This window comes from Numida meleagris, chromosome 2 (assembly GCF_002078875.1).
Source record: "Numida meleagris isolate 19003 breed g44 Domestic line chromosome 2, NumMel1.0, whole genome shotgun sequence".
NCBI classification, from domain to species: domain Eukaryota; kingdom Metazoa; phylum Chordata; class Aves; order Galliformes; family Numididae; genus Numida; species Numida meleagris.
Window position 1 is genome coordinate 51,745,653 of NC_034410.1, and position 12,334 is coordinate 51,757,986.

General features: G+C 43.5%; 1 long non-coding RNA gene across 1 annotated transcript in view; it reads right to left on the reverse strand.

Moving 5' to 3' along the window:
* The window catches only part of LOC110393201, a 59,411-nt gene continuing 48,461 nt past the window's right edge, over window positions 1,385-12,334 (reverse strand). Inside the window, exon 3 of the long non-coding RNA XR_002434879.1 lies at window positions 1,385-3,938. This is a non-coding gene — a long non-coding RNA (uncharacterized LOC110393201). The remainder of the gene's footprint in view (window positions 3,939-12,334) is intronic.

Sequence of the window (12,334 nt, forward strand, 5' to 3'; positions counted from 1 at the left end):
TGTTATCTGGGCATCTCTGGCGGTGAATGGCAGCTGCATTGCTGCATGTTGCTGACCCTCCTTGCAATGCTGATCTTTAAGACAGAAAGTGCTCTTCATTTCTTTTACTGCTCTGCCATTTGCTCAAGGGTACTTCTCTGGGGGACATTAACTTCAGGAATTCACATGTGACTCTCTTAGTATCCTCCAGTGCAACTTTGATTTTCTTCACATCCATATTTCCTTGCTTTTATAAAGTTGAGTAAAGCACTGGGATTGAAGCATGGTCACGTTCCAACCTTAGAAAACTAACTTGTGTTGCCATATCTGCATACCTAAATGTGTAATAATTCATGATTGCTCACAGCAAATTGTTTAAGGGCCCTATAAACAATTTCAACTTCTCCTGTGATCACAGATCCTGCCTCAGCTGGGAATGGTGATTTGTACTAAGGAGAACTGACGTTGAGCAGAACGCATTTGTCCTATATTTGCTGTTATTGACAAAGAAGCTTAATATGTAAAAATGAAGTATGTACTTTTACAAGGCCAGCTTCTTTTGAATTGACTGCTTTGAGACCTACAGTGGGCTGCATTTTTTGGTTATCTTTTTGTGCCTTAATGTATTTTTGTACAGTGTTTTTTAGCATTATTAAGAATCTGTATAAAGTTGGGAAAGTTTAATAGTATAAGCAAGGCATCTAAGATCAGCCCTATAATAGGAAAATTTGTCTAATGTATAACGCAGGACCGTCAGCAACTCCCACACATTTGAAGCAATTTCTATTCCTCTCTAAGTGTGGATAGAGCTGTGAGGCACTCCTTCCCTACAGTGTGGAAGCAGGGTACTGAGGCTAATTTTTTTGAGAAACTTAGTTACTGGTGAGGCAACATGTTCAGACAGAGCAAATCAAGTGCTTTTTCAGAAGAGCAGATCCTCTGCAGATCCTTGAATGTGGATGACTGCGTGCACATGTGGATCCTCAGGAAAAAAGCTGCTTATGCTGTGAAGTACTGGTGGGAGAGGAGACGGGAAAAGGAGTCAGCTCCTTGGCCCTCATTCTTTGTTCCAGTCTCTGCTCTCCAGATCTCCAGACATCATTTCTGGGCAGCAGTGTGTGGGCTGCCTTAGCAATGCTGGGAGCATGACTGCTGTGTGCTTGGATGCAGGAAGGTGGAAGAAGTGAAAGAGAAGTACAGGTGCTCTTGGACGCAGCTGGAGAACTGTTGTTTTTTATCATTAAGATGCAAGAGGTGTGAACTGTCTACATGCAGTAGGAGTGGGGCTGAAATATGCAGGTCTGCCCCCTTTGCAGCTGTTGGGATAAACACTGAATGCTGGGTTGAAAGTAGAGCTTTTTGTCTTTACTCATTGCTCTGTTCACCACAAAGAAAGAGACTGTAATTTATTGTCACCAATGTTCTATTAAAATCTTTTTTTTTTGGTCAAGTAGAATTTTTTGCCATTTGTTTCATTTCTTGCACTCTTCAATTGAGGGACCCAGTGTACAACAAATGAATTCCAACGTGTAATCTACCAGGTGAATCTTGACAGCTGTTAAGAAATGCAACTAAGAATTAATGCCCATTCTCTACTGGTGGTGCTGGCAGGAGACAGGGAAGAAGATGGGCCTCACAATACTGGATTCCATGGCAAGTCAGCACTTACTGATTTCCAGTGGACTTCCAAAAGGTATGCAAGCCTCTGCTGCAGAATTGGAATATTACTGGAATCAGTATTAAAGCTCAAGTATGGTATTGCATTACAAGCTACTACAGCTTAAACTCTTCTGTGCTTGGTGCCAGTGTACCTTTGCCCTTGGCTTTAGCTAAGAAGCAGTACATTGCTGGAACTGGATTGTAGTATGTCATATGAAGTCTCCTGTTCAAATTAATGCCCTAGTTGCTCTCTAAGAACGTCTGTAAAATTATTTTTCTTGACACCCACATAGGTGTCAAGGATATTTTAGTTTTCTGTATTAAGTATTTGTTCAATTTTATTTGGTCCATAAAGTGCACCAGTAATTTCCACTCTAAAGCAATATGTTTGCATTGTAGACATCTTCATGATGCATCATTTACAGATGTTGAATTAATCTGTCATTAGGATTAATAAATAGCCACATTATCCATGTAAACTTTGTTTTTTGTTGTTGTTGTTGTTGTTGTTTTTCTTGGTATATACTAAACCTAGAAATGCGTTCCTAGTTAAATCTAGGACTGTTACATCAGATGTCTGATCTTCAGGTGGCTGAAGATGCAGGGCTGGAAAGATGGTAGTTAAATAGCAATTAAAGTTGTGAAATTTGGAGTAATTTAATGTCCAGAACATGGTGGAGCAGGTGTCAATCAGCATTAATCCATTTTTAACAAATCATGCAGAAATGTGTACTATGGAGCAAAACTCTAACATCCCCTTCAATGTGGAGGTGTGTCCAGAACTAGGTTGCTTGGCTGACATGCTTCCTGTGAGGAAAGAGCATCATCTAGATATTGGGTAAAAAAATTATTTCCTCTTCTTCCACTATCTTCAGGTTGGGTATTAGGAAGAATTTCTTCTCTAAAAGAGTGGTTAGGCATTGGAACAGGTAGTCCAGGGAAGTGGTAGAGTCCCCGGAGGTGTTTAAGGAAAGGGTAGATGCAGTACTTAGGGACATCGTTTAGTGGGCAGTATTGTTGGTAGGTGGACAGTTGGACTTAGAGATCTTTTCCAACTTTTATGGTTCTATGATACATAATTTCATTAATCATTCCTGTTACAAGACAACCAGCAACTGTATTGCTCTGTAAAATTAACATAATTTGTTTCCATAAAAATACAACCTGAAAGCTCTGTAAAATGTTGGGGGGGAAAGCTAAGTCCAAGTGGGTGTGGTTAAAATCTCTCTTAGTTAAGAATAGGTTAGGATTTTTCAAAGTGAAATGCAGCATTAGGCCCAGAACAGCTACTGCAAAGTTAGAGGGAGAACAAACTTAATTACTTCAAGGGTTTGTGTTTTTATTCCTGTAAACACAGAGAACTTAACTGCTTTGATTCTTTTCAGAAAACATTAAGGAAAATGATTTTTGCTTTAACAAGTGGAGAAGATGCAGGCAAATGGTGGGAAAGAACTGGGTATATCCTTGTTTCTGCATGGAATGTGAATCAAAATGACTCATGCTCCCTGTGCAATGCAACATATCTGCCCAGGCTAGAGTGAATTGGTGGGCCTGTGAGCTGGGCAAAACCCTATTATAAGTGGAGAAGCATGCCTGAAAAAGAACATGTTGGCCTGCTTACTCTCCATGAGACAGACTACTGTTTTTAAAACATCTGGGTTTATACAGCCCCTTTGTACTCATCAGATCCAACTCAGCTAGGTGCAAGTGTTGTAACTCTGCTAAACAGTGCTTGTTTGTTGTTCTTCAGGGGTAAATAGGTCCTTGCCCTGAGCAGCTTGACTTCTTCATGGTTTTGTTCAGAGTGATGACTCCTGCCAGAATCTACTGAAATAAAACTAGAGAGTAAGAAACAAACATAATCCAACAAAGGCCATGAGGAAGATGAGTATTTTGTCCAAGCAAACAAACAGAAAAGGAACTAGAGAAATTTTCAAGCCAATTTAAAAGAAATTATTTAACATACTTAAAATGATTAATAAGATTAAAGTATTGCAGCAGCTGTCAATGAGACTAAGAGCTGCAATTGTCAGCCTGGAGAAGAGATGGCTTTGGGGGATCTTACCCATGTACATAAATACCTGTGGAAGGAAGGTGGAACCGGATGTGGTGCTCAATGACAGGACAAGAGGCCATGGGCACAGGTAGAAGTGCAGGAAATTCTATTTAAATAGAGGTGAAGTCCTTCTTACTGTGAGAATGGTTGAACTCTGAAACAGGTTTTTCAGAGGCTGTGGATTTTTCTCCGGAGATCTTCAAAACCCAGCTGGAGCCGGTTCCCAGGGAATCTGTTCCAGCCACTGCAGATGAGGCAGATGAACAAAAAGATCTGAGGCTTCTCACCTTAACAGCTCCATGATTGGAAAAGCGACTTTCTACATGAAATTTAACTACTTTTTTAGGGTTTTTTATCAAAAGATAAATGTTTTCTGGATTAAAAATGAAGCAATTGTCTACATTGGTGTTTAGTGACATCTGACACAATGTAATTATAATGTTTAGAGCTCCAGTGATCTAACAAAAAAAATGCAACCTAATTTGCTCCAGTGTTTCTTTGAAAAAGATGGTAAGGGAGAAAGGTGCCTACGAGCACTCTTGAAGTCCATAGAATCATAGAATCACCAAGGTTGGAAAAGATCTCTAAGATCATCCAGTCCAACCGTCCACCTATTACCACTATTTCCCACTAAACTATGTTATTTGGGCTTTCAGCAGCTTCTGGTGGTTTTGAGACCTTTGCTCTCCTTTTATTGGCTGCTGCAGCTCTTGGCTACTCCCACTGCACCTGCATCCTCTGTGAGGAGCAGCCATGGGCTGCAGGGTGCTTGATGGGAGCCACATGGCTCAGAGCCCAGCATGCCAACTTGCTACTTTTTTCTCCCTTTCAATAAGTGCATCCTAAAATAGCTCAAACACAGAGGAAGTGGCTTCTGAAGCTCTTCAAGGTCAAGATGTTAGGAACTGTATGTTTGCTGACTTTAGGCCATCTAACAAAAGCAGGGATTTGAATGTGACTTTCCTCTTGCCCCAGTCCCCTGACCTGCTGGCTTCCAGTTCTGCTCATTGCTTTCTTCCATATCCAGGTTAAAGATTTGAATTAGAGAAAAAAAAAAAAAAGTGGTGAAATATGATGATACTGCCTATTCTCACAGCTTTGATGAGCTCATGGTCTTGTCAGGATGCCTAGGAGCCTCAAGTTAAAAGGGCGCCTTGCTGGCTCTCTGGAGGAGAAGTGGCAGACACAATCTGTTCAGAAACTGATTCCCTAAAGCGAGGCAATAAAATTTCCCATTTTGCCAGTAAGGTTTGTGCAGGAACATTTTGCTCCAGCCGGGCATTATGGCTGGGCCAGGCAATGGTGAAATGGCACAGCCATGTGAGTGGGGATGCTGCATGTGCCATCAAGGAGCCAGGGCAGAAAGGAGTGATCTCACTGGTTGGGGTGACTGTGGCCAAGTTCCTTGGGCATTTGTACACCTTGCAGACACTGCAAGCCCCAGCTCACTCAGCGCATAGCAGCAATACAGTGATGGCAGCATGCAGCAGATGCTCAGAGCACAGAAATAGGGCGCTGCTCTCCACAGCCGCAGCTCCTCTGGGGATATGTAAAGAGTGAAAGAAGCACCCAGGGAAGTCCTTGTCAGCTGTTTGATCCCTACCAGCCCAGCAGCCACTTGAAAGCTGGAGCTGTTGCGAGGCACTAGGTGGCCGGAGACCTCCTGTCCCTGCATGGCCTTGCTGCACAGGCTGCAGTGGTGTAATGCTGACATTTTTAAATTGCACATTTTGTACTGTTTGTTGAAACTGCACAGCAGTGACTTCAGACCTAAAGCTGGGACACACTTTTTCCTCCTTGGTTTGTCCTAATCCTGCTGGTGTATTTGGGAATTTACCCAGGTTCACAATGCAGGCAGTGTTCATCCTGGGCAGCCAACTGTAAGGCCCAAACTAAAGCTCACATACTTTTTCCTCCTTAAACAGTTTATCACAGAGGTGCTTTTGCTGTGCCCCTTTCATCCACTTAAGGCAAAACAAGGCAAAATTGATATCTCCTGCTGTAGTCTGACTGTACTATGGCAGTAATTTACTTGTTCTGCACCTTCTGAGTGTTTTCTTCCCTAACCAGAACAGAGATTTTGAATGTGCTTACCCTGACTTGTCTCTGACGCTGCTGATATGAGTGATTCATTCATAGCTATCTTCAGCATGAGCAGATGCATGCAGTGAGCCTCCTCCTGGAACCTATAAGTTATGATCTGTGGCCTTCACTATCTCGTGAGCTTTTTGATGACAGTGGTGAGAGTGCAAATCTCCCTGCTGCAGGTCATACTCCTTAGTGAAGGGGGATGCTGCCTAAGCTGCATCTTGGCTACTCTAGGCAATACCTTATTGAGAAGTGAGGGGAAAGCAAGCAGAGAGGAAATCACTTTGAGAAGATGACTTAGTCCTTGAGCCATATGAAAGAGCAACCCAAACATCCAGATTCAGGTCCACGATTGTTAGAAAAGCCCCATTTCCTGCCAGTTTGTTTATTGCAAACTCATATTCACATTTCCAGTACATGCAGGACACAACACGTGACCTCTGGTAACCGTAACACTTGTTGCAATATCTTTATGTTAGGCACTTACTGAACACAAAAGTAAACCAACAAATGAAAGAAATGACAATGGTGACAGTGGTGACAGAGGTCAATGGTAGAGACAAAACTGTCTTCAGAGCATCCACTTAAGTGAAATTGTCCTCAGTGACAATTGAGTACATCCCTGCACACAGTGTGATGCAATCAATTAATGGCTCCCTCGATTCGATGACAGGTTGGGACACAACTGCCCTGGACTTTCAGCCTCCATGCATGCTGACACTTTCCACAGGGGAGTGGTAGACTGGAATATTCTGACCATCCCGCAGCTTCAAGGTGACATCCTGCAGGCACTAGCTGACACAAACCAAGACATAACTTCTTTCAGTCACTTTCAGTCTAGTAGTAACATGGGTACCAAAAACAGCAGGCATGGAGACAGAAATCATTCCATGCCTTTGTTATTCTTAAAAAAAAAAATTCTCATAGTTACTTTAAAACTCAGTTTGCAAGTGCCGATTTCTAAAAGACGTATTTCCCAATAGCGTAGCACAGCCCAGCACTGCAGATCTGGGATATATGCTCCTATTTGTTGCAACCTGAATAAAAGCCCAGCAGCTATTTTCAGCTAGGTTGTTCCCCTCTCACTGACAACTCCATGCCTTGTGCCTTTCTTCCCCCTCATCCCGTTGGTGCATTCCATGCTTCGCTCTTCTCCTGCCTTGGAGCCAGGCTGCGTTGCTAAGGAATTATCCTAGCTTGGGTGAGTTTGAACACTGTCTGATCGCTCTGTGTGATTACTGAAAAACTGACAGGGTACAAGAGTGGCTACTCAAAGGAAAAGAGAAACTGCATTTGTTGGTTGCAGGATGAGAGTCTTTTGCTTCCCCAAAGCTACGCTACAAACCTGCTTCTGAGAGCCTGCTCACGTGGACTTTCCAGCTCGGAAGTGCTATTATTTCAGCACACCAAGATAGGAGTTTTAAAGCTCCTGGCAGGCACCCAGCTCTGCTTTTACTGGAGTCAATGCCAAGTACATACAATTAGGTAATGAGACTGCTGCACCTCTGTGCAATGAATCTACAGTAGAGCTCGTCCCATGCCAGCCCTCCGGCTCAATCTGACCCACAGCATGTAATCACCTCGCTGCTGACAGTCAGCAGGCACAGTGCACAGAAGTGCTGCTCCCTTGGCATGGTCTGGAGCCTTGACTCTCTTCTCACTTTGGGGCAGGAACTGCAGGTGTCCCTTGGCAGGAACAGCAAGCCACCCACCTCTCCTCACAGCCCCTGGGCCTCCCTCACCTCCAAGCAGGAAGCTCTGCAGCCTCCCATCCCTGTCTGTGAGCAAACACTCCCTTTTCAGCTTCAAACTGGCTCACGCACTCCACATTTTCCCTTTTTTCAGCTGGCCTCTTTTAAAAAAGAATTGAATTAAAAAACCTGATTGACAGACTGCCCTGCTTTGGAGCTCCTCTCCCCGTGTCATTTAACTGTGTCTTGTTGCCTCTTGGGCCTTACGTGTGCGTATTGTGTGGGACCATGCCAGGATGGCCCATTTACACATTTGTTATTCCTCCCAGAGGTTTCAGGATTGTACAAGAACAAATGATTTTAGCTCCTCAGCCATGTGCAAAGACACTAAGTGCTGTCAAGCTCCAAGCCTATCTATGTGTGCGCTCCATACTAAGTTGAGTTTGATAGATTCATCTACCACAAATCGTTCTGCAAAAGATGCATTCTCTTTCCAGGTTGCAGATAGAAATGTGTGGAGAGTTCTTTTTAAAATAAAACTCTGATACACTTCACTTACTACCGTATTTTAATATCTTGCAGTCTTTAGTTATCCTCACACTCACTCTGTGAAATAGGGAGGAGCTGTTATTTCCGTCCATCTGTGAGGAAAGTATGGTGAGGAGTGAGAATGCCAGGGTCCAGATCCCCAGGGAAGTAGAGATGTGCCTAAATGATGCCTGTGGACCTCAAGGGCACTTCTGGTCACTAGGAAGGAGGCCAGGTCTGGCCCTGGATTTCTGAAGTCCCAGTTCTGTGTCTTCCTCCCATACCTTTGAACTTTGATTCCTACCACCATTCTAAACACAAATCCACCAAGTTGCACTTATCTAATTATGAAAAGAAAACAATATCATATGGCTGGTAGAAACTGAGCAAAAATGCTGCAGCTCCGGGCTTCTAAATACAGCTAACAGAAGTTCTCCTCAAGAACATGTGAGGAGATTTTCATCAAATATAATTTCCTCTTTTGCAGTGGAAGATGGAGATTGAATTATGCTGTAATGCTTAGTTCCAAAAATCAATTTCACCTTGAAAATTGAGATTTTCAGGCTTCAGTACTACAAGAATGTAAAGTCAATACTACATGATGTAAAGTCAGAGCATCCTACCAACTTCTGTAAGATAACTGTTATCTATCATGATATTTAGCTTACCTTGACTCACTCTGATTAACATGGAAGATAACTCCCTTACCTCAACACATAATACCAGACTGAAGTTGGGCTTGCTGTACAACCACCTCAGCATCTCCTTTGGAGGAGGAGTGGGGGGAACAATGTCCTATATGTGCTCACAGCGTCTACGTGTATGCGAAGTTACAGTTTGCAGAAGACATTTCACACAAATGAATGGCTCACATTGTTCTTAAATATTTATTCATAGAGACGTATTCAACATGTTTCTCAACTAATCTACATTTTTGTCATAATGATGACAATAACCTTTCACAAGATCTTCAGATATGGATTTCCTCTTCCTTTGTGTGATGATCTCAGCAACACAGATGACTAAACCACGCATCCTGCTCCACTGTTGTCTCCTACCACTTCTATCCCCACATCTATATATATCTCCCAGTACTTCCCCCAGTACGCACCATTGATGGAAGTGATCCATTTCTGAGTTAACTAAAATGCACCCCACTGACTTTGTTCCAGATACTGGTAACTTTATCTACAGATGTAAAAGTATGTTAGAGATTCAATGAAGCATGTTACTGAAATGGACATTTATTCCTTCTGCAGACAAAGACACAACAAAACTACCTCTCTTTTAGCTTAAACGCTCTTTTTTTTTTAATGTATTTCAAGCATTTCATTAAGCTTTTCTAATGGCTAATGTGTACGTGGTTATACAAGCATGCCTGTTCTGGCATACATTGATCTCTGCTGAAAGAATGTACAGTGTTACAGCTGCAACCCCCAGGGAAAACCACTCACTCACTGAAATATTTATGAGCAAACACCTTTCCTCACCAGAATGCATGGTGATCCAGAGGTGACCTGTATTGTGTTAGAACTTCCCATAACCATAACAAGCCTGTAGGTTGTCTATCTACAGATCACTCAGTCCATTAAGATGCATCAAGGTAATAAGACATTCAATTATTTTATCAGTGCCACAAATTCTGCTATTCAGGTTAGTTAGTAAACAAAGCTGTTCTTGGTGCTGAAGATCTTAACTAACTGTACTCAGTCTGATATCTGAATAATATAAATGTTTCATGTATAATACTTGTGCTCACAAATGGAAAATGCCAGGAGTTCTGAAACAGAACCAGTACGTAGGAGACAGGAATGCTGTGTAGTCAGTAAATTGATCTGTGATATAATCATCAAAGATGCTTAACTAGTTTATTTCATGAAAACATGAACGTTCACCAAGATTGAAAGCATGAAAAACTGGGAAAGAAAGCTGGTGGTTTATGTCTTGGGCGAAGTCTCCAGAAGGCCGGGTTTTGATTTTACCCTGAGTCACTCAAGTGACTAGCATTCTTTAAAGGTGACACAGAAAAATATTAGTGGGAAAAGTTCTTTTCTTCTTCTCAGTCAACGTAGGAGGTTGTGTGCTTGCCCTGTGTATTTGGCCTTAGATAAGGTGCCTGGCAAAATCTCTAAAACCTGGGAAATGTTTTTTTCTGAGGGTATCATGTAGGTAAAGTCAGGCTGGAGTGAGATGTGAAGAGTGAGTTATGTTATGTGAGTTGATTATAAAGGTTGATTTTCTTGCCCCGTCAACCTCCTCCTTCACCTGCAGTATGTAGTGCATTCCCTACTGCCTTTGGTCAAAAACAGTCAGAAAAATTGTAACAAACAAAATGATTCAAAACGGACACAATCCCTCAGTGAACTGTCTGAAAAGGTCTCTAGGGATGTCCCGGGTCTCCAGGGAAACCAGGGAAGAACAGCCAGTCCTATTCTAATGGACTTAAGTTTCTGGGTGAAAACACTGATGCGAAGTTCTTTTCAGATAGCAACCCAGAGAGGAAGTTGACTTGTATTTGTGAGGTTTGCCTCAGCCCAGCCCTGGGATGATGCAGATCAGCCTTGTGCAATACTCCATCACCCAGCACAGCATTCTCCAGTGACTATGTAATGTGAGTACTCAGCCCTGTGTCAGGCAGTTATCCTCTATTGTGAAGGCTTACAGGTGCTTTAAAAGTCATGCCATTTGTGCTGTAAGCTCCACTGTGCAGTTTGTGAGTGGCTATAAAACTCTTCTGAACAAAGCTTTGAAAACTAACGTGGAACACACCTTGGGGGAAGGGAGGCAACTGCTATTTGAAAGCTAGATCTTGATGCATTTCTGAAAATGATTGCAGTAAGAGAAGGATTCACTGACTTGGAAGGTCCCTTAGCATTCTGCAGTGTGCCCATGTTACAAAATGAAGACACCTTTCTTGCTGTTTCTAGTTCTTCTCATCAGAGCTACAGATTTAAGCCTGGAAATCCATTCCTTCTCCAAATCAACTGGCATCCCACCCTACTGCCTTGCAGTGGGACTCCTGCTCTCAGGTCACTTGTGACTTGCTGAAAAGCAAGTCTCTTTTCACCTGTGCAGACTACTGGGGAAGCCACTCTGTGGCACAGTCTCTCCAGCATTACCGGTGCTCTTTCAGTGTACACATGATTGCTCCTATCTGTCAGGTGGATGTTGTGAACCCAGGGCTTCCAGGGCAGAAGGACTGTTGTTCAGATGCTGCAAAGCCTGCTGATAATACTGTGTTCTGGCAAAACTTTCTACATGGGAGAAATGGGTTTGTGAGGAGGTTGTCCACTTTAAATAAACAAACAAATTAATTAATTAATTGATGGATTAAGAACTGGTTGGCTTGTCACAGCCAAAGGGTTGTGATCAATGGTTCTATGTCAGGGTGGAGGCCGGTCACGAGTGGTGTCCCCCAAGGCTCAGTCCTGGGACTGGTGCTCCTCAACATCTTTCTCAATGAGACAGACGATGGAATTGAGTGCACCCTCAGTGAGTTTGCAGACAATACCAAGCTGAGCAGTGCAGTTGATACACTGGAGAGAAAAGAAGCCATCCAGAGGGACCTGGACAGGCTGGAGATGTGGGCCCATGTGAACCTAATGAGGTTCAACAAGGCCAAATGCAAGATGCTGCACTTGGGCCAGAGCAAACCCAGGTATTTATACAGACTGGGGGAAGAACTCCTTGAGAGCACCCCTGTGGAGAAGGACTGGGGGGTTCTGGTAGACGAGAAGCTGAACACAAGCCAGCAGTGTGCGCTTGCAGCCTGGAAGGCCAACTATGTTCTGGGCTGCATTAAAAAGGGGTGGCCAGCAGGGAGAGAGAGGTGATTGTCCCCCTCTACTTGGCTCTTGTGAGGCCCCATCTGGAGTACTGCATCCAGGCCTGGCATCCCCAGCACAAGAAAGACGTGGAGCTCTTTCAGCTCCAGAGGAGGCCACCAAGATGATCAGAGGGCTGGAGCACCTCTCCTATGAAGAAAGGTTGAGGGAACTGGGCTTGTTTAGCTTGGTGAAGAGAAGGCTCTGGGGAGACCTCACTGTGGCCTTCCCATACTTGAAGGGAGCATAAAAACAGGAGGGGGAATGACTGTTTACGTGAGTTGATAGTGATAGGACAAAGGGGAATGGTTTTAAACTAAGACAGGGGAGGTTTAGGTTAGATACTAGGAGGAAGTTTTTCACTCAGAGGGTGGTGATGCACTGGAACGGGTTGCCCAGAGAGGTTATGGATACCCTGTCCCTGGAGGCACTCAGGGCCAGGCTGGATGTGGCTCTGGGCAGCCTGGTCTAGTGGTTGGCAATCCTGCCCATGGCAGGGTGGTTGAAAC